The 23,185-nt window shown below is 40.8% G+C and overlaps 1 protein-coding gene across 1 annotated transcript in view; it reads left to right on the top strand.

Annotated features, from left to right (window-relative positions):
- The window catches only part of GPR179 (G protein-coupled receptor 179), a 1,377,357-nt gene that overhangs the window by 859,218 nt on the left and 494,954 nt on the right, over positions 1-23,185 (top strand). The window lies entirely within an intron of this gene.

Raw genomic sequence — 23,185 nt, 5'->3', positions numbered from 1 at the left:
TGTATTTTCTGTTACCCATCCACTCGTCAAGGTTTCTCTTGAAGAGTGTTAGTGAGGGGCTCTGCCTAATGTAGTTAGGAATTTTGTTCCAAAGCATGGGGAGTCTCTGTGACAGGAATTTATCCCCTCCAGCATTTTATATTTATTGTTGTGGTGAGGTTTAGCTCACAAGAGTGAGTGGCTCGCAGTGACTTGGATTTCTTTAGGTGGAGCATGTCCATCAATTCTGAGTTGGACATGGCTTTGTAAGTCAGGCAGAGATCACCTCTGAGTAAGCGATATGCCACTGAGTACAGCTGGAGTTTTTCCAGTTGGGCTGCATAGGACATATGTTTGAGACCAGTAATCATCTTGGTGAGGTACTTTTGTGGTCTTTCCAGCTGTTGGAAGTGTCTTGTGAGGTACATCCCAAACGGGGCATTGTATTTTATGATGGGTCTGATGAGTGACAAGTAGAGGGGCACTATAACCTCTTTATTTCTAGATGCGAACCCTTTAATAATTAGATGGGCTACATAGAAGGATTTCCTAACTACTTTGGCAATATGATTGTCAAAGGAGAGATTACTATCTACCTGGGTCCCCAGATCTCTTATTACCTCTTCTATATTAAGGGGGCTGCCACCTATGTGGTAATTCATGGGTGTTTTATTTTTCCCAAATGGGATGACTATGCATTTTTTGGCATTTAGCTTGAGACCATGACTTTGACACCAGGTGTCTGTCTCAGTAAGGCCCTTTTGGAGAATGTTCATGTCAGGCAGAGAGTCAGTTATGTCTCCTAGTTTGCAGTCATCGGCGAACTTGGTTAGCCATAGTCCCCCTGTGTTTGCCTGTACTTCTGAAAAGTATATGCCAAACAGTAGGGGTCCCAGGACCAAGCCTTGTGAGACACCACTTGTGACTGGTTTAGAGTCAGACCTGGAGCCCGCTATTCTTACCATGTGAGTTCTGTCTGTAAGCCAGTTGGCAACCCATCTCATGACATAGCGGTTTATGTTCAGGCTGGTGAGTTTTTCTATAATTCCCGAGTGGGGAATGGTGTCAAAATCCTTGGCGAGGTCAAGATAGGCTGTGTGAACTACCTTCCCCTCATCTATGGCCTTGGTGACTGTCTCGAAGTAGTAAACCAGGTTTAGTAGGCATGATCTGCCCTTAACAAAGCCGAATTGGGGCACGTCAAGTGTTTGGAGGTTCCCAATGTCTTTCTTAACGAGTTCCATGATGATGTGCTCCATAGCCTTGCAGACCAGGCTAGTCAAGCTTATGGGGCAATAGTTACCAGGGTCAGTTGTGGCCCCTGCTTTGTGGAGCAGAATAACCGTTGCTGTGTGCCATTCTATGGGCATGTAGCCTCTGGTTGAACAGTGTGTTTAGGTAGGGGGTTAGTTTGTTCTGTAGTTCATGCAAGACGCAGCCTGGGACACCATCTGGCCCCATTGATGCTGTGCTTTTGGCTTTTGAAAGGGCTGTTTTCACCTGTGCATCTGTGATTTCTGGGACACTACACTTTTCTGGTATTATTGTAGGCCCTTTTGGGGGTGAGAGGGGGGTGAAGTTTGCACTGAATCTATCTGCCAGGATGTTGGCAATATCAGTGGGTTCAGTATATTTTGTGCTATTTTGCACTAGCTCAGAGCATATCTGCGAGTTGCCACTTAGATTCTTGACATAGCTAAAGAAGGCTTTGTGGTTATCTATTTTTCTTTCGAAGTTAGCCTTGGAGGATTTTATGAGGGATGTTAGTTTCTTACTGATACTGATCAGGGATGGCTTTCCTTCTTAGAATTTGTTTTTTTTCTGAACTAGTTTCCTCCTTCTATTGTATAGCCTGTTTATGGCAGGGGTCCACCAGACTGGTTTCCTTCTCTTAGGGGAGTGAATCTTGGTTTTGTTAGAGATGGCACAATCCATGTATCCTTGTAGGTGCTCATAGAGTGCATTTGTAAAGGTTCCTGCATCTTGGACACTGTTATCCTTTAGCGTGGGAGCTGTGAAACTTACCAACTCTGTCTTAAGTAAGGTGAAGTTTGCTATAGAAAAGTTTTTCACTGTGATTTCCTTGGTTGGAAGTGGTGGTGTGGTGTGGACATCCATAGTGATTAGTTTACGGTCTGATCTAACCAGTGACGGGTTGACCTCTGGTGTGGAACACCTGTCGCCCATGTTGGTGATGACCAGGTCCAATATGTTTTCACCTCTGGTAGGGAAGTTTACCAGCTGATCCAGGGCATTTGAGTTGATAAATTCCAGGAAGCACTGGAGCTGGGAGTTTGTACTTGAGTAGTTTTACCAGTTAACGGTAGGGTAATTGAAATCGCCCAATATCAGGGTGTTCGGTAGGACCTTCATGTTTTCCAGTGTCTCCAGAAAGGCAGAGTGGTTGTCCTAGGTCATGGAGGGTGATCTGTAGCAGGCCACAATTTGCATTGCAGATTTGCCTGATGTTAGTTGCACATGGATGATCTCGGAGGTATCATGCTGCGCCACTAACCTGGAGGTGTAGGTATCCTTGATGAATATGGCTACACCCCTCCTTTTGTTTTTCGGTCCATGTTCTGTGGCCAAAATGTGTGGTATGAGTTTTAGCCCAGTAGTGCTGGGGTGCTCTGTGGAGCCTTGAACCAGGTTTAATTTACTGCACAGATGTTGACGTTCTCCATACTGAGGAGTGCTTAGAGCACATGCATTTTGAGATTTAAACCCCTGGTGTTGAGTAGCATAACCCTCATTTTTTTATTTGTGCTGTTTACAGAGGTGGGTTTGACTTTTGAGCCTTGCCTAAAAAAGGCACTATGGGGGCAGTAAGAGCCTTGGCTAGTATTTGAAAGCCTAGGGGTGGCAGGTGCAAGTTGTCTCTTGTGAAGCAATGAGGCCTGACGAGCATGTCATCCCAGGCTGAAGACACTGGATCCCCTTTGAATGACACCAGAAGCTTAGCCAATTGTTGAAATTGATATTTTTTTCTTTATACTGCGGTATCATTCCTGGTGAGGGCAGGATGCTACTCAGGGTCAGGGTCATACGAAATGGCTTAGTGGTAAATCACTTTAGCTATGGTGTGTAGGGTCCTGGGTTTGATCCTAGCAGAGGCTGCTTATTTAGGGATCACTTCTGTGGTTCTGCTTGACAGGGGCACAGGAAAATAATTTTCATGGGTGGCAAAAGCCAGGGTACCTTTTTGGCTAGGCTTGTATAGGCTCTAGGGCCAATAGCCTAGTACCTACCTATGAACCTATGAACCTGGGCTACATGATCAGAGAGTTCTTCCATTTCTCTTTTCATGTAGACCAGGGAGGTACATCTCAGGTCATTCACACCAACATGAACAATGACAGAGTCATATTTGTACTTGTTTTGGAGTGACCTGAGTGCTTGTGTTATGTGGCGGATTCCGGCTCCCGACAGGCAGCTAACAGTAACCTTCTCCTTGTCCAGCCTAGTGAGTGGGACGTCAGTGTGCCTGACTATAAAGTTGCCTATTACTAGTGTGTTAGGTATGTTATTTCACCTTAAGGGCTGTGATTGTGCGGCACACTGATTTTGTGTTTTATGTGTTGTCTGGTTTGTGACAGGAGGTGCAGGTTTTTTGGGTGTCTGCTTTGGAGGTCTGTGATGCTTTTGCAGGTTTTTATTTAGTGCCTTCGGGTATGATTTTGTGTATTTATGTGTATTTTTTGCCAGTGCTGGTTTAGTATGTCTATGTGAGGATGGAGATGTGGTGCAAGTGTTAACCTTCTCCTCATGACTGCCTGTTCCAGTCTTGGGTGGAGAGAGCTTAGCCTCCAATTTAGCTATATAATTGCATCTCTTGCATATGTTAATGTTTTATGGTAGGAGGAGAGGGTTGTCTGTGTACATGAAGCAGTTGTAACATTGCCTCAGGATACCCAGGTTCACCAGCTGGACTGGAGAGTATACCTGAAATTGCCCTTCATACCTGAATAGTAGGGTGAGCTGCTTAGTCGCTTGGTTGGTGAGGGGTGAATAATGAGCCTTGTCCTGCTGGGCAATCAAGTGTTGGGGTATATTATTACTTGCTATTAGATCTGAGCAAGTGCTGAATTGTAGGATGCTTTTTAAGTGCTTAGGTTGAGAGGTAGACTACTTTCAAGGGAAAAACTGAAGAGGAGACTTTGTGGAGCTGGGATAAACCTAGCCCTAGCTAACCGGCGCTGCCTGGACATGCAAAACTGTGCAAATGTGGTTTTTACAGCAGAGAAATGAAAGAGAGAGAAATTAGCCCAAAATGGCCTATAAACTACTAACTTCTGGGCTGGAACCACTCCTCCAGGGACAGATGGCTGCTCAAAGCTCCGTCTCTCACAGGTGAACAGAGAAACCTCCATCTATCCAAGTAAGGTAGGGGCAACTCAGAAAATTATAACACAGCCCTGAATTCAGCACTAGCCTGAAAACTGGACTATACTTGCTTAGAAAGGTAGGAAACAAGGAAAACATTTTTTTAAAAGATAAGGCAAAAACAGTAAAATATACACTTAAAACAGCTTTAAATGACTACAAACAGTAAAAAATACACTTAAAACAGCTTTAGATGACTACAAGCAATCAGAAAAGGCTTTTAAACAAATTACTCAATTAACCAGTAAAAAAATCTCAAGACTGAGCCCTGTTCCTGTAGTCTTCAATCAGACAAGTTCTAACTGCACAGTCCTGCCACTGGGATGCAGGGAAACCTTCTCCAAAAAAGAAGGCCTGGATTAGTGCTCACGTTATACAAACAAAGCTAGATTTAGCAGGCCTAGATCTAGTCTATGCTACAGCAAACAAGGTGCACCAATTTCAGTAAGAAACAGTTCAAATATGCAGGCACTATAAGCCTTTAACCAGAAATTCCCAGCTCAGAAGGGCAGAGTCCAGCCTCTCCTCCCACAAGAGTGCAGACCACAAACCTTCTTAATGTAAAATAACTGGCCTGAAGCCCAAGTGCTTAAACCACAACTAATACACTTTTAGAATAACAGACACTGAGCCCTCAATCAGCAGTTCCCAACTTAGAAGGATGTAAGCTACCTGTCCTGCCACAACAGTGCAGACCACAAACCTTCTTAATGTAAAACAACTGGTCTGAAGCCCAAGTGCTTAAACCAAAAGGCTTAGAATGATAACTACACTTTAATCAGGTTACTACCAAGCAGTAATTAATACAATTGAATACTTTTAAGGAGGCCTGGATTAGTGCTCAAGTTATGCAACCCGGTCCATGTCCAACCTGGAATTAATGGACATGCTGCACCTCAGAAAATCCAAATCCCATCGAGCTACGCGCTCGAGAGACTTGAACCTCAGCACTGAAATAATTAGGACATGCTGGAGGGACAGATTCATAACCCAGAGGCTCCTTTCACTCCGGAATAAAATCCCAGTCCAGGTTAGGCAGAGTCCCTCACTGACTCTCTTCAAGAGGAATCTTGATGAGTAGATGGGAGATCATAGGTTTACCCCGGGTATCACTTCTGTGTCACTGTTAGACAGAGGCACGGTATACTAACCTCAAAAAAGGGCATAGCAAAATTAATTTAAAATGGGTGGCGAAAGCCAAACACACTCTGGCTAGGCTTATACATGCCCTAGGGCAGATAGCCTAGTATGAACCTATGAACCTATGAACCTATGCAAACAAAGTTAGATTCAGCAGGCCTAGATCTAGTCTATGCTACAGCAAACAAGGTGCACCAATTTCAGTAAGAAACAGTTAAAATATGCAGGCACTATAAGCCTTTAACCAGAAATTCTCAGCTCAGAAGGGCAGAGTCCAGCCTCTCCTCCCACAAGAGTGCAGACCACGAACCTTCTTAATGTAAAATAACTGGCCTGAAGCCCAAGTGCTTAATCCAGAACTAATACACTTTTAGAATAAGAGACACTGAGCCTTCAATCAGCAGTTCCCAACTTAGAAGGATGTAAGCTACCTGTCCTGCCACAACAGTGCAGGCTACAAACCTTCTTAATGTAAAACAACTGGTCTGAAGCCCAAGTGCTTAAACCAAAAGGTTTAGAATGATAGTTACACTGAGCAGTAATAAATACAGTTGAGTACTTTTAAGATGACGCAAAAGCAAAATAAAGTAAGAAGAAACACAAATACAGTAAAGGCAGATGAAAAAAGTGCAATTTTTTTTTTACACAGAGCAGTAGAAAGTAAGATGGGAAATGAGCAGTTCAGATTCAAATCGGGATGCAGCACAGCTGACCCAAAGTTTACAGTGACAGATAGTTGAGAAGAAGCTAGAAATGGAGAAAGAATCCAACTGAGCATTCCTAGACCTGGAGAAAGCTGATTTGTGCAGTCCTGTGGTCGTTCAAAGTCCCAGAAGCATTGGTAGAACTGGTGCAGGCTATGTACAAGGAACCAATGACTCAAGTAGGGATGGTGTTCAGTCTCACAGAGGGGTGGAAGTTGGTGTGCACCAGGGTTCTCCTCAGAGTCCACTGCTGTTCATATTGGTGATGGACTACTTTAGCAAAGAGGGTGGAGAGGACAGCTCAACAAAGTTGCTGCATGCAGATGATGTGGCATTACAGGCAGACTCTGAGAAAGAATTTCAGCAAATATTAAGGGAATGGACTGTAAAACTGAGGGCATATGGGATGAAACTGAGTACAGATAAGACAGTTATAATGGCAGCAAATGGGGAAATCAGAAGAACAGAGAACTAAGATAGAAGGGAAGATAGAGGAATAGGTTAAGAACTTCAAATATCTGGGAAGGGTGGTTGAGGGGAAGGGAAGTCTGAATGAGGAAGTCAAGGCTAGAATCAGAGGGGCTGCAGCTAACAGCCACTGAGTGTCAAGGGTAGTGTATGACAGAAGAATGCCAAAGAATCTGAAAAGTAAGATGTACAAAACAGTGGTGTGACCAGTACTACTGTATGGTACAGAAACCTGGGCAGTAAAAGAAGAACAGCTGAGGAAACTAGAGGTGGTGGAGATGAAATGCCTGAGACAGGTAGTAGGATGTACACTGTGGGGCAGAAAAAGAAACGAGGACATCAGAGCAAAATCCATATTAGCTGCAATTGCAGAAAAGGTCAAAGAGAACAGATTACTGTGGTTTACACACACGTGCAGAAAAGCAAAAAACAACCTGGAGAAGAAGATTTGGGACAGACAGGAAGAAGGCAAGAGGAAATTACAGCATCCAGCAAAAAGGTGGATGGATTGTGTGAGAGAAGACCTGTGACAGGCATGAGTTTCAAAGGAGGGAGGACAGTGGCACTGAACAGAGAGAGACGAGGACAGTTGGCACAACACCCTGACCCCATGATGAAAAAGGGGAAAAGAGGGTTGATGATGATGATATTAAAGTTATGATTCTATCACAAAGGTTTTTTGTTGAATTTTCTTTAAAGGACCAGCTTCCAATAATTGTCCAATTCTTCTGTTTTGTTCTCAAAAATATTGCCCTTACCAAACGTCTAAGTCCACCCACAAACATTCCTGTAATGGTTAATTTCCTTATAGCACCCCCCTATCCCCACCCCAAGTGGACTACCATGAGTTATCCCTGTAACTAGGACTTCTAGATTGGGACTTAACAACATGTAGATGATACAAAACTCTGTGGCCTAACAACTCACTATTGCGTCATGTTACCCTCATATAATGCTGGGTTTGCATTGTTTCAGTGTTTACATATTCATCAGTGGATTATCTTTAAGGTTCTTCTCTTGGTCTAGCTAGCTGTATATGACATGCGTCCTCTCCATCAGTAAGACTGTTTGATGTGGTACCAACCATCCCATTCTGTGTGCTCAACCTCCCATGACCTGCTGGCACTTCCAGTGGTATGGCTCAAATCTGTGTCTTCTGGGCCTTTGCTTATTAAGGCTATACCTCTGCAACATTCTGCCTAAGTTGCTGAGGGAGTTCCCTGCTGGAATTTGGTACAATTACTCCTCTAAAACTTCTTTATATAACTTGTCTTATAACTGACATTGTATGAAACAATGATTTCACCATGCATTTTACTTACTTCATTGGGTTATACTTTTTGTATAAAGAGTCTGCTTGTTTTTATTTTTTGTTTTATGTTTTATTCTTTTTTACTATTTATTGGTGTGTTTAACATAACATTTATTATGTACATTTGTAGTCATTCTTAGATTTAAGCGCATTGATAAACTTGAACTTGTATATTTATATATTACAAGTTTTGGGTTTGTGAATGCACAAATTAATGATATCATAGACTTCAATGGCAGTATATGGAGCAGAATTAGTTGTGCTCTAGAGGTAGTATTTGATTTCATAAATATATCATTCAGCCCATCATAGTTTCCACTGATAAAGTCACTTCTGAAGGGTAATACATTTATGATTGAGTTTGACTTTACTCTTAGGTTAAAGATGATGATAATACCTCCCATTAGACAAGGCAGTGGAGTTATTTAACTCCACCGTCCTTAGCATCCTACATAAGTTTGTCCCACCTGGAACAATTAGGATAAAACCCAACTGCACCCAATGGCTAACCGAAGAAACAAGAGCTCTACTAAAAGCAAGAGACAAAGCATGTAACAAATGGCACCATAAAAAATCAGTAACCAATTGCCAGAAATACCTAGAACTAAGAGATTCTGCCAAAAACATACAAGACAAGACAAAAAAGAATATTATGATAAAATGCAACTAGAATACCAAGGAAACCCACAAAAGGTCTGGTCAGCAATCAAGAAAATCCTTCAGCCTGGTCAAATCACTACCCCTTCCCCCAAACACTGACAACACCATAGATGACATACTCACACAGTTTAACACATTTTGCACCAATTCTATACTCAAATTAACAAACAATAGCCACCCCCCCACTCCTCTCTCTCTCTCCCACACAAAATGACAATAACTTCTCCCTACAACCTATTCCTACTGCCACCATAAAAAAATACCTCAAAAAACTCAAACCAACAACCCTAGCTGCAGACAACGTACCCACAGATTATCTCAAAATCACTGCAGAAGCCATCACGTACCATGTCTCCATCCTTATAAACCACGCCATCGCTGAACAACAGGTCATAACTATTTGGAAAATAGCCCACATCATTCCACTACATAAGTAGAGCTTTCCAACTACTGTGCAATTGCTATCCTTTCTCCACTATCAAAAATTCTGGAAAAATGCATCCATACCCAATTCCTTCACTATCTCCTCAATAACAATCTACTATCCAAAACTCGACATGGATTCCGCCAACACCATAGTTCAACCACTGCCCTTCTAAGCTTCACTAACTCTCTCATCCATCTCAGAAATGAAGGTGACCTGGTCTCATCTATCTTTCTGGACCTCTCAAAAGCATTTGACACAGTTTCACATTCCAGACTGTTAAACATACTGTCAGAATTTAAAATCAACCACTCCACACTCACCTGGTTCCAGATCTATCTCACTGGGAAGCAACAAGCAGTCAAATGGGGTAACTCCCTCTCCCACTGCTGTCAGTCACCTTAGGGGTCTCACAAGGATCTATTCTTGGCCCTCTTCTCTTCACATTATTCACTAATAGCCTACATACTGCCACTAATGAAGCCATGTTAATATAGTACACCAATGACTCTACCTTAATTTGTGCAGCCCCAACACTCCACCACCTTCAGGAAATAACACGTCTTCTTCTAAAGCAGGAACCTGGCTAACCAATGCCCAGTTAATAGTCAATTCCAACAAAACAAAACTCATCCTGTTCCACCATACAAGATCCCCAGACCCTTCTTCGCTATTCAAAATCACATCAGAAAACAGTACCATCATTACCCCAGTCTCCTCCACCAAACTCCTGGGGGTAGTAATAGACCAAAACATAAACTTTGATCTCCACATAAATCAATCGATCAAAAAAGTCCACAAAAAATGGGTATCCTGTACAGGAGCAAACATTTCCTCACAGACAAATCCAAAATCACCATTGCCAGAACTCACCTTCTCTCCACATTCCTATATGCATCTCCCATCCTTACTAACCTCAAGAAAACTTACATAAACAAACTAGATAGTGGCTATAATAAAATAGCAATGTTCGCTACAGATGCCAGCTACAGATCCCTTCATGTTCTCAAAGAAGTCTCATGGCTAAAATTCCGCAACCTACTAATTTTTAACCATCTCTCCATGGCCCACCAAATACTAAACCAACCTGAAAACAAACCTGCTCTCAAAGGCCTATTTACTCACTATTCTAATAACCGGTCTATGAGCTCCACTAACAAAAACCTACTAAACATCACTAAAAGTAGCAATAATGCTGGTGACTCGCTGTACTCAAACAGTATCAACAAAATCTGGAACTCCCTACCCATCGATATTAGATCCACCTCCAGCACCACCAAATTTAAGAAACTACTAAAAGATCAGCTAACATCTACTGGGTTCTGCTCATGTACTAACCCTGGATAACCTTCCCCCACTCAGATATAACCTCTAACTACACTTCTATCCACTCTAACACCTGTACCCTCCTTCTCCCTTACCTGTATCCCCTCGTCTTCCTCGCAGTTGTAAACTGTATTCTGTCAGATGACATACTAAATGTACTTTAGAGGCTTAAGAAAATCTTAAGACATGCTGTACTGTATTTGTACTTTATGCGTTAATCTCATCTCTCATGTATATATTTTTGTTGATTAATCTCCTATGTATTTAAATTGCTTTATTGATCTCTGCTACACTGTAAGTAGATATATATAAGCTGTATAGTTAACTTTTTCTTTGTTGTACTAGACATGTATTAGTAAAAATGTACTTTGCTGGAGATGAAAATGGATACCGTTGTCCATTCGGACCATCCCAATAAACAAATGTTAAATAAATAAATAAATAGATATGATATAAGTTAATTACAGAGGATTTCACTATGGGTCACATGCAGAAGGATGCTATACTTGTCTATATGATGTATAAAATCATGCCACTCTTTGGTTTCATACTGTTTTTGTTCAAAACTGCTTGAGCATATTTATTCTTTGTTAAGTATTTTGTTGAATGAGTGTTTTGGTAGTTAAAATTTTCATAAATAATATTTTCATTAATCCTACATCCTGTAATTTAGTCAGAAAATCCTCAGATTCATTAGGTAGCACAGACACCATATGGTAAGTTCCTATAATATTGCATTCAGTACCAATACATCATCAGTGGCACCAAAGGGGACACTCGCTTTTGGTACAAAAAGCTGTGGGTTCTAGTCCCACACCAAGTAGTTTGATTGCTGACACTGCAGTACAGCATAAGGGGAGGGGGGTGCTGCACTCCTGAGTTAGTGGTGGCTCAAGGGGAATGTAAAACATCCCACAGTACCTATCAAAAAGAGTAAGGGAAGTTACTTGTTGCCCTAGTCAAATTTCCCCTAGTAGTATAAATACCACTTTGGATATCCCCTGAAAAGAGACTACTAGCTTAGTGGGACTAACCTGGTCAACAAAGAAAAATTAAATAAACCACCAATATTTATTACTGTATGAGCAAATTCTGGATTTGAATTATTTTCTTGGCTTTTATATATAAAACTATAAAACATTTGTTCCTTATTTACAACATACACATGACCTTCAGTTGCCTGGGTTTCAGTATAGATATGTATGCAGGTAATTCCTGTGCTTCATTATTTATACCATCTATAACTGAGACATAGAAAGTAAAGAGTCATGGACATTCAGAAGCCATGTAGCTGAAACACAATGTGCCCTTAAGGAGTCGTTTGACGTTTAAAGTGTCACACAGTGAAAACTCTAGCTTGACTGGGTTTTCCTTGCAGGTTTCACTGAATGCTTTCTCTGTGTGTCCTTTTTTCCCTTTGTTTTGGACCTCACAAACAGTACAAGATCCTGGTTCTTCTGCTTTGCCAACAAGTTCTGCATCAGGCCGCAGACTTTCATACAGTGTAGACTTCTTATTCCATCTCGGACCTGTTAATTTGGCAGTGCTCGACTGTTACTATCTACTGTATTTCTGTCTCTGCTAATTTCCTTCTCTTCTCCCTTCCTTGTGTTGATTTTCTGGCATTAGCGATGTCGATGACATAGGTAATTAACTTTTCAACCTTCATCCCATTAACAGTAGAGCTGAAGGACAAGTCTTTGCAATGGAATATTCCTGTTTTCCACAACTGTGAGATGATAATCCTCATAACTTCTTATACCTCTTTATCATGAAGTTCTTCACTGTTGGGATGATTCTTTCCAACTGCCCTTTTATTGTCAGAAGAGAGGAGACAAAATTAAATTTTAAATTTCCACTCACACACAGATATTCTAAATTCCTGTCTTTGTACTGCAGACCACAGTTAGATATGGGGTTACGCATCCCCGAGTTTCAAGAATATATCTTTATTACACTAATTGAACTTGTTTTGTTGTAGTTAGTTTATTTCAGGGAACTGGGAATACTAATCCTCACATATGAGATATATGGCTTCTCTGAACTGGAACAAACTGATGCCCTTTTAACTCCAGGGGTAACATAGAAAAGGGTATGCTTACATCTGTTCCTTTGCATTGTTATTATGGCATAACTACGTACTACATGAGTAACATTTCTGGCCAGCTGATTATGGTTTTTGCTGTTTGTACTTTCCTATTGCAAGATGTAATTATTGTATCCTCTTATGCATTTGTTGTCTCAGTTGACTGAGAACTTTTGTTTTGCCAGTTTTAAACAATAAGTCCTCGGGTCTAAGGTATCACATCATCTAGACACAATGATTTCTTTCTTAAAAGAAAAAAAATAAGATTATATTTTTCTTTAGTTATGTTTTTGCATCACTTCACCATAATATCTTTCAGCAACTTAATTTTTAAGTCTCTGCAATTCGTTTATTTTTCCATTTGTCCTTGGTTACTGCCGTGTTACCCTATTACCCAACATATTTCTAATTATTCTCGTAAAAATTGTTCATACATTTCAGGTAAATATGCTCTACTCAACATATCTGTTCTGTTCAAGTCTTGGCTAAGCTTTGCTAGGTCTGTATTTCACTTTCAGATCATATTTTATAGCTAAAATAACATTCTCTTCAATTTCAGAGGCATTTTGTACAATGCCTTTCTGACTGTACTTTCCAGGAGGTTGTGAACTATTTCTCCCTTTATTTCTTTCCCATAGACACATTCAAGGAATTTCTTGCATTTGCTGGCTGTTGTTAAAATTCCTTTTCTAGCTGAGCATATATTTTCTCTATATCAAAAAATGCCCTTAATCCATTCTTAGGTTCAGAGTTCCCTATACAATTCTGAATGGCATCTGCTCACAACGTGATTAACTTAGTCAAACTGCAGTATCTTAATACTGATGTATACGTAGTTAATAGTTCTGCTCATATCTCTGTTCTCAGGTTATACATTTCACCATTAGTTTTCTTAGAAGTATAAGCCATCTTAGACATCATTTGCAGAAACCACTGCATTGCATTCTTGTCTTGTGGTTTCAGGATTTGTATTACTGCCTGGACATTTTCTGCATCAGGTTTTAGTTTCTCTGACATTAGAATGTAACCTACGTATTTCAGACTCGTCACTCTTAATTTATTCTGTCAATCTATTCAGTAGTTACATTAGTCTCTTATTATAGTCTTTGTGTTCATAGGTGTATACTAGGCTAACAAGTACTTGGGCCTTTACAAACATAGCCATGCAACCCAAATGTATCCCATGAATTATTATGTCTCAGAGGTTGTTTTAAGGGGTGTATGTTAGTTAGGGCATGATTTAACTGCTGCCTCTGCCCATCACAGACATAGGTGTCAGACCAAGGGTGAATTTCTAATTTCTGATTTCCCATCCACTGGTCCAGGTTACACTTGAATAGGGTCAAGGAAGGGCTCTACTTCACATGGATGGGAAGCCTATTCCAGAGAACAGGGATTCTGTGTGATAAATACCAGTCCCTCCAACATGTCTTATTTAAGTCACAAGGCACAAGCAAAGTTTAAATCCTTAGATCTAGTAGTTCTGGTGCCATTCATTTACTGGCTATGCTAAAGGTCCGTCCGAGTGAGGTCCAAGGATGCCTCGTATGTCAGGTATAAATCACCTGTTAGCAGTCTGGGAGAAAGTGAGTATAGAGACAGGGCTTTAAAGCACTCTGCATAGGACATTATGTTTGCACCCTGTATTCTTTTTGTGAGGAACCTCTGTGGACATTTGAGTTGTTGCATGTGCCTAGTCAGGTACATAACTTAGGGGACATTACAATCAATGACAGGTTTGTTGGCGACTGATTACAGTGGCACAATGACTTCCCTAGACCTAGATATCATGCCCTTACTTGTAAGCTGAGTGACATAGAATGATTTTCTTACCACCTTAGACACGTTTGTCAAGAGCTAGGTTACTATCTATATGAATCCTCAAATCTATGACTACTATGTCTGCTTTTAAGGGTGTTTTACCAATGAGTTAGTTTCCCTTGGTAGCTAACTTCTCAATATGTACTATTATGTATTTCTTGGCATTGAATTTAAAGCCAAGGCTTTGGCAAAAGTCACTTATCTGTGTTAGACCTTCCTGTAAGATACTAGTATTATGTGAGGTTTCTATGATTGCTCCTAGCTTGCAATCTTCTGCAAAACAGAGGACCCTGATATTGACCTAAAATAGATGCCAAAGAGGAGCAGACCCAACACTGAGCCCTGGGAAACTCCACTGGTGACTGGCCTCTTTGTGGAGGTGGTTTCTCCAATCCTAACTTCCTAGGTCCTGTTTGTGGGCAGACTGGCTGGGTTTAGGCCTAATTTCATAAGTTTGGTTACAATGCACGAGTGGGTGTTGCGTCAAATGCCTTAGCAAGATCATGGTAGGCAGTATGTACTGTTTTGCTGTCATCCATTTCCTTGGTGATTTTGTCAAAGAAGTCCACTAGGTTTAATGGGTATGAACTGCCTTTGACAAAACCAAATTGGGCTGGGTCCAGTGTCTGAAGGTTTCCTATGTCATTCTTAATCATTTCCATAATAATTCTTTCCATGGCTTTGCTTATGAGACTAGTCAGACTAATGGAATTGTAATTCCCAGGTTTTGTTGCTGGTCTGCCCTCGTGCAGAGGGACAACCGTTGCAGTCCTCAGTTTACATGGCATGAAGTCTGTACAGAGGCTATGGTTGAATAGTGACTCCAATGGCCTGACAGGTCATATTTTAGACTATTTAGGAGGCATCATGGGATATTATCAGGACCCACAGAAGACAGATTGTTGTCCTTAAAGAGCTCATCTAAGACCTACTCTCTACTGATAGTTGGAGGGGGTATGTTGGGTGGTATTTCCTGTGGGGTGGCTTGGGGGTAACAGTGGAGTAAAGCTGGAGCTATATTTGACATCCAGAAGATTTGTTGTATCTTCCAGTTCTGTGAACATAGCTCCATTTGCCAACAGTTCAGCACACTGTTGTGTGCTGCCTTTGAAATTTTGGACTTAGCTAACGGAGACCTTGTAGTTGTCCTTGGCCTGGGACATTATCTTTATCTCAAAATTTGTTTTGCTGAACTTAATCTTCTTAGTTGTCTATTTAGTTTGATGAGGGTTGTTATTTCTTTTGGTGTTACACTTCCTAATTGTAGGTACAACTTTTTTGGTTTGTTATAAAACCTGTTTAATTTTGGATTCCATCAGGGTGGTTTGTTTCGTGTGTTACTTTTGGGCTTACTTCTGGTAGCCACAGCAACCTCTATGCAGTCATTGACATGGTTGTACACAGTTTCTGTGAATAATTCTGTATAGGATGCTGTGTTGTCTATGTTAGCAGGGGCTTGAACTTTTGGAGTAGTTTCGAACTGTCACAGGGTTTGCTAGGGTTACAGAATTAATTCTTGTTTCAAAGGAGACTGCCTTGTGGTCTGACCTTACCAGACAGTACACACACTGGAGGACGTGCAGCGTTCTCCCATATTTGTGAGTACTGGGTCAAAGAGGGTTTGTGTTTACAAAGACTAGGAATCTCTGCTCCTGCAAATTTGGGGTTGTGTAGGATTCCCAGTTTATAGAGGGATAATTAAAGTCTACCACAAGTCTGGTATTTAGTTGCATGGTGACTGTCTCCAATAGGTCTAAGTAGGAGCAATGGATTTCATGGGACATAGGCAGTGACCTATAGCTTGCTAGGAGACCTATCTTGCTAGGATATGGTATGGGACTTTGTCTGTGGTAATCTGGATGTGGAGGAACTTCAGTATGTCATCCTGTTTAACTAACCTAGAGTTATGCTTGCCATTTGCTGTAGATCGAGATACATCCATCTTTACACCCTGACTGTGCTGCTGTCTGTCTAAATGTGTGGAAGGCACTGAAGCCTTGCACTGATAGGGTACTCACTGCATCTTTAAACTATGCCTTGGTAACTGCACAGATGTCTGTATTCCCCAAGGTGAGGAGGGCTTGGAGGGAGTAGAGATTCTTGTTTAGACTCCTGACATTGAACAGTAACACCTTTATACTTCCTAGGATAGATTTTGCTATGTTGCAATGCTGGTCAATTTGGCATGGCATAAAAAAGCACTATTGGGAGGACAATGTTTTAGCAAAAGCCTAGAGGGTACATGTAAAGAACATCCTTGGCAATGTGACATGATTTGCTAACCATGTCCTTTCATGCTGAAAAATATTGTATCCCCCTATAATGACGCCAAAAACTAAGCCAATTATTACTTGTTCAACTTTTGTTCATATTGTGGCATCATCACTGGTGAAGGAAGAATGCTGCTCGGTGCTAGGCACATACCAGCCTGGGATACATAGCCCAGGAGCTCCATAATGCCTCTCTTCATATAATCTTGGGAGGTACGTCGCAAGTCATTTACACCTACATGGACTATGACTGAATCATACCAGTACCTGTGGTGCAGTATGATCCAGTCATAGTCCATGTAGGTGTAAATGACTTGAGCTGTACCTTCCAAGACTATATAAAGAGAGGTACATCTCAAGTAATTTACACCTACATGGACTATGACTCAATCATACTGGTAACTGTGATGCAGTGACTTCCGTTCATGCATTACTTGGAGGATCCTGGGCCCTGATGGGCAACTATTATTTTCTTCTTGTTCAGCCTGGTGAGTGGGGCATCAGTATGTCATGCAATGGAGTCCATTATGACTAAAGTCCTGAGTGGTGTATTGGGTTGCTTTATGGGCTTGGTAGGTGAGGCTCCACTGAGTGTGGCTATATGTGCAGTGTTAGGTGTTACACCACTGAGTGTGACTGTATGTGCAATGTTAGGTGTCACACCACTGGGTGTGGCTGTATGTGCAGTGTTAGGTGTTACATCACCTATATGCATCAAGCACCATTTCCTTCAAGAGCACACAGGCCACATACTCAGCCTGGGGATTCTCCTCAGGTTCCCAATAATGCTCCCCACTGGCACTGTGAAACCAGTGCTTCATGTCCCTGCCCAAGAAGCATAACACATATTCTTTGAGATTTAAGTTACACACACACACATCTGGGAAAGGCTAGCACAGATTACCAGCTCTCCCACCTTTGCCCAGACTAAAAGGTAAATTTCTTGCCACCAGTCAGTTACTATAAGGCCCTTAAAAAGGTATCCAATTATGCTGAGTGAAGTTAATATTAATACAAATAGTAATGTTGACCAAAAAGCAAGTCTTTCAGGAGTGTCCAGAGTTATCACCAAATAAACATGTACAAATACTCTCAACATTTAAACAGTTTCTAAAACAGGACCAGCCACAATGAAAAGTTTAAATATGTTTAATAATATATAATAAAAGAAAAAGAAAATACTAAATATATATTTACAGTAAACCACAGTTCAAATCACAGGAAACATTGAAAATAACATTGATGGACAGACTGATACAAAGAAAGAAAAACAATCTTTAAACTAAGCTTTACTATATTACCAACTGAATCTAGGTGAATTACTATTCCCTAATAACTTACTTGATAGAGCAAGGCACAGTTAAATATGTCAGTAATCTTTCTAGTCAGGTTCCCCAAAACAGAACACTCAATACTCAGAGATTACTTCCTGTAAAATATAATATACAAGATGGCTTGCAGAATGATCTCATTTGGTCACCTGACTCTAGGTTCTTACAGTATCCCCCTCTGAAGCTGAGAGAGGAATTTAGCATAGACAGTGACAATAAACATCTAAATGTTTATAACAGTGCCTGGGACTTGCCCTCTTTTTACTGAGCTAACGAACAAAGGCTTCTTCCAGACTCACCATCTCCAGTCCTATTCAGCACTCTGGGGTAACATTTTAATGGTTTAACAGCTCATTTACATTTCCCTTATTGTTCTTAAAGTAAGCTAGCTGGTTAACATCTGCTGTCCCAGTATCCTCTATTAAAACATATACATTTAATTCAGTTACAATAATACATGTACATTTCTTGTCATTCCAGTAGGGTGCACTCTTGATACATTTTAACACAAGCAAACCTTACAAATACATTTTCAGCACAAGCATCTATACAAATCAGTTTGCTATACAAATGACATATGATTATTTACAAAATTCCAGCTAGCTGTGCTGGCACAAGTCATACACCCACTGCCCTACTTCAACTGGCATGGCTGTCAGTACTTCCTATTGTCACAGCAGTTAAGTGCTTCAGCATAAGGAGGTCTACGTGTGGGGTGTGTGCTATGTGTAGTGGGTGTAGCATGTGTGTCTCTGACAACCAGATTGTTATTAGGAGTGTTTGTATACAAGAGTTTGACCTTCAGAGAAATTGTTTCTTTGAGGATTGAATGATTGTCAGTGACCATTAGACAATTGTTACATTGTCACAATATTCCCATATCTACCAAAACCAGTTGCAGAGAAATTGGTGAAGTGCATATCCATTATTTCAGGTCCCCTTTTTAGTGAGCTAGGTGTAGTGTACAAGGGATTGCTAGTGGGTTGACTAAGGATGCTTTGGGGGCAGTAGACTAGAGTGGGCTATATAATACTAAATTCAAAGGGGAGTGGTCCTCAACATGCAAACTAGCTGCTCTATGCTACTCAATGTACAAAGTACTTGCTGAACTCTCACTGAGTTACTAATATAGATTTAGATGTGTTTTTTCAGGGAATATTTGGTTTCTAAAAATCTGTGTCTATAAAGGGCACTACAATACACTGCAGCAGGATGAACACTGGGTGTGCAAACATGCCAAATTTACACAGGTATGTAAAAGACAGGAAACTGGCTTCTAAGCCCTCTGGCCAATAAAACAATTACACTTACAGCCTTATTGTGTGTTTCCCAACTCAGATAGTCCAGGCCACCACCTACTGCCACTAGATGGACTATCCCAGTCCTCTTAATGCAAAATCACCAAAACAGATTGTTTGAGAGTGTAATGCTAGCAAGAAAACTATTTGAACTACCTGGACAAGGTGATTTCAAGTATTACGTCCTTTAAAATTATTTAAGGTGCAAAAATCAACAAATTAAGAAAAAATAAAGCAGTAGCTCTCTAAAACTCTAAAACTGTTAACTGAAGTACAAAACAATACATTAAATCTCTTATCTGCCAAGGATGGAGCATGATTAGTTCAGACCCACCAAGCAGATGGGAGCACTGGGAACACGAGCAGGAGACAATTTGTAGTAAGGGGGGTTTACTCAAGAGCAATACTGGTTTGCTGTCTGGGTACTTAGTATTATGAATATGGAAAACAATGCATGGAAAAAGTATTTAAATGGCTTACACAACAGATGGAAGCTATGAAAAAGGTCAGGATGGGACTTTGGAAGGCAGATTGCCATAAGATGTGGAAGCCAAAGATACAGCCTTTTAACCACAACAGTAAAAGGGTGGGAGGGTTGGAGAAAAATCAAGCTGCAAAAAGACTATACAGAGAGAGAGGTGCAACCAATTAAAGCTAATGTTGGAGCTCTAGTCCTATGATTCTGGCTAAAGGTCAATGACCTCAGGCAAGTTAGAATTTCAAAAACTTTAGCCTAATGTTTCAGTGGGGGCTGGGGCAGACACATAGAACATGGAAAAAACAGTAGCAAAGTAAACAGAATTACATCGGAATGTAACTTTAAGCAGATACATGATAAGCAGAATATAAGAGTCTAGCAGCAAAACTAGAAAATAAACAGCTGTATCTGACCTCACAATAATAGATTGCCACTTATCTTCACAACACCTTCCAAACTTTCAGTTACCTTTGCAGCAGATCCATGAAATACTTCTGGTACTGATGAAACACAAAACTTGTAGCATATTAAATGTATACACTTCAGGACTTTGTTCTACAACTTATCTGTCAGAAACATTGTTCTGAATAGAGTATTGAAAAACACACCACACTTGTCATTGCTGAGACCACCTTTTCATCAAAGTCCTCTAGTTTTATTTAATTCAAAATATGAACATCAGTACAAGCATGACTCTTACCTTTCTTCTCAAAAGTATTCACAGTATTCACTCATTTTGTTGGCTCTAACTACCTTTTTAATGACACCTAAGTTATCCATTTGCATCAATTCCTGCTCTGCCTTACTTTTTGAAAGATACAGGCACTTTTGTGAGAGCATATATCACTGCCACAGTATCAGGTTTTATTTGTATGTGATATTTTCCTAATTCCTAAGCCTGTAAACAAATCACAGTCACACAAAATATCATTAATATGGGCTGCAATAAATACAGACAGTCTTTGATTTTACAGTGTGATATAATTTTATCATTCCTAGCTTCTCACAAGTCAAACAATCCAAATATTACAATAATTTACATGCTATAGTTTTAACTAGAATTTTCCATTTTTTTATATACTCACATCAGTAGTTTTTGACTTAATGTCTGCATCTTGTGGACATAATATATTTAAAGTTAGTTATGAAAACAAAATCGCCACTGATTCTAAAGACAACCACAAAGCATTCTATAGTTATGTCAAGAATCTCAATGGCAACACTCAGATCTGCTCTGAGTTACAGCACATTGGCACTAAATATACAGAACCAACTGATATTGCCAACATCCTGGCAGATAGGTTCAGTGCTAACTTTACCCCCCTCTCACCCCCTAAAGGGCTCATCTCTATACCGGAAGAATGCAAAGTTCCTGTAATAATGGCTGCACAGGTGAAAAACACACGCTCCAAAGCCAAGAAAACAGCATCCATGGGACCTGACAACACCCCAGGCTGTGTTCTACATGAACTACAAAATGAACTGGCACCCCACCTAAGTACCATATTCAGTCATAGCCTCACCTCCGGCTTTGTGCCCACTAAATGGTGCACAGTGATGGTTATCCCACTCCACAAAGGGGGAGCCACCATGGACCCCGTGAACTACCACCCCATCAGCCTGACGAGCCTGATCTGCAAGGCCATGGAATGTATCATCATGGAACTTATAAACAAAGACATTGGTAATCTCCAAACTCTGGAACTCCACCCAGTTCAAGTTTGTAAAAGACAGATCATGTCTCCTAAACCTGATAGACTTCTTTGAAGCAGTCACCAAAGCCGTAGATGAGGGTAAGGTAGTTCACACAGCCTATCTAGATCTCGCCAAGGCTTTCGACACAATCCCCCACTCTGGAATTATAGATAAACTCACTAAATTAGGTATAAATCCCTATGTCACAAGATGGGTTGCCAACTGGCTCACTGACAGAACCCACAATGTGAAAGTAGCAGACTCCAAATCTGACTTCAGACCAGTGACAAGTGGAGTACCACAGGTTTCAGTCCTGGGTCCTCTCTTGTTTGGTATATACTTCTTTGAAGTACAGGCTAACACAGAAGGTCTTTGGTTAATGACGTTCACAGATGACTGCAAACTAGGAGCCATAATCAAAACTACTAACAATGTGGACATCCTACAAAAAGGCCTCAATGAGACAGATGCCTGGTGTCAAAGCTATGGCCTCAAGCTCAATGCCAAAAAGTGCATTGTCATCCCCTTTGGTAAAAACTCTCTACCCATGAAGTACCACATAGGTGGTAGTCTACTTAACACCGAAAGTATGATAAGAGACCTTGGGACACAGGTGGACAGCAGTCTCTCCTTTGATAATCACATCGCCACAGTAGTCAGGAAATCCTTCTACATGGTACACCTCATCACAAATGTTTCTCATCCAGGAAAAAAGAGGTCATTGTTCCCCTCTACTTGTCACTCATTAGACCCATTATAGAGTACAACACCCCTTTTGGTATGTACCTCACAAGACATCTACAACAACTGGAAAGGCCACAGAAATACCTCACAAAGAGGATTTCTGGCCTCAAACAGATGCCCTATGCAGACCGTCTCAAAAAACTCCAGATTTACTCCGTTGCATATCACCTACTCAGAGGCGATCTCTGCATAACATACAAAGCTATGTCAAACCCAGAGATGTTGGACATGCTCCACTTAAAGAAATCCCAATCCCTCCGAGCTACATGCTCTAGGGACCTAAACCTTGTCACCACAATAAACAGGGGAGGGATAAATTCCTGTCCCAGAGATTTCCCATACTCTGGAACAAACTACCTATCTATATCAAACAAAGCTCCTCATTAGCACTTTTCAAGAAAAATCTTGATGATTGGATGGGAAATAGGAAATTCACCCCGGGGATCACTTCCGTGGCTCTGCTCGACAGGGGCACAGGAAAATAATTTTCTTGGGTGGTGAAAGCCAGGGTACCTTTTTGGCTAGGCTTATATAGGGCCTAGGGCCAATAGCTTAGTACCTACCTATGAACCTATGAGCACACTCTCTGCTCAGCACTTTTGTACTCCAGTGCTTCGGAGTTAACTTGAGACAAAATATGATGCGCTGCTCCTATGTCTAGTTTAAACTGCATATTTCTTTATTTATTCTTAGCTCTTTTTGCCAGTATTGCTTTCTTGTCTTCACATCTTAAGAGCCAGTTTCAGATTTCACAGTACGAACTCTTCTCACTCCATTGAGGCACACCCAGGTGTCTGTAAGCAATATTCATTTTCACATTTCCTTTAAACAACATACACATTCTTTTGGACATACTTGGTTTTGCTTCTACACATGTTAGCAAAATGCCCTTATCTTGCACAGGTCCTGCAAAAATGATAAAATGCATGCCAATTCTTTCTGTCATATGTATTGTGGCGCATACTGTAAGAGGCAGGAGTCAAAAATGAACAACTGCTATCTGTAATCCGTTGCAAATTATCACATGGCCTTGTTTTTTGTATCTATTATTTCTGCAATACACCCA

The sequence above is a fragment of the Protopterus annectens genome, chromosome 13.part0 (genome assembly GCF_019279795.1).
Source record: "Protopterus annectens isolate FY-2018-M chromosome 13.part0, PAN1.0, whole genome shotgun sequence".
NCBI lineage: Eukaryota > Metazoa > Chordata > Ceratodontiformes > Protopteridae > Protopterus > Protopterus annectens.
The sequence above is the reverse complement of the archived record's forward strand: the minus strand, read 5'-3'. Positions and strand labels throughout refer to the sequence as shown.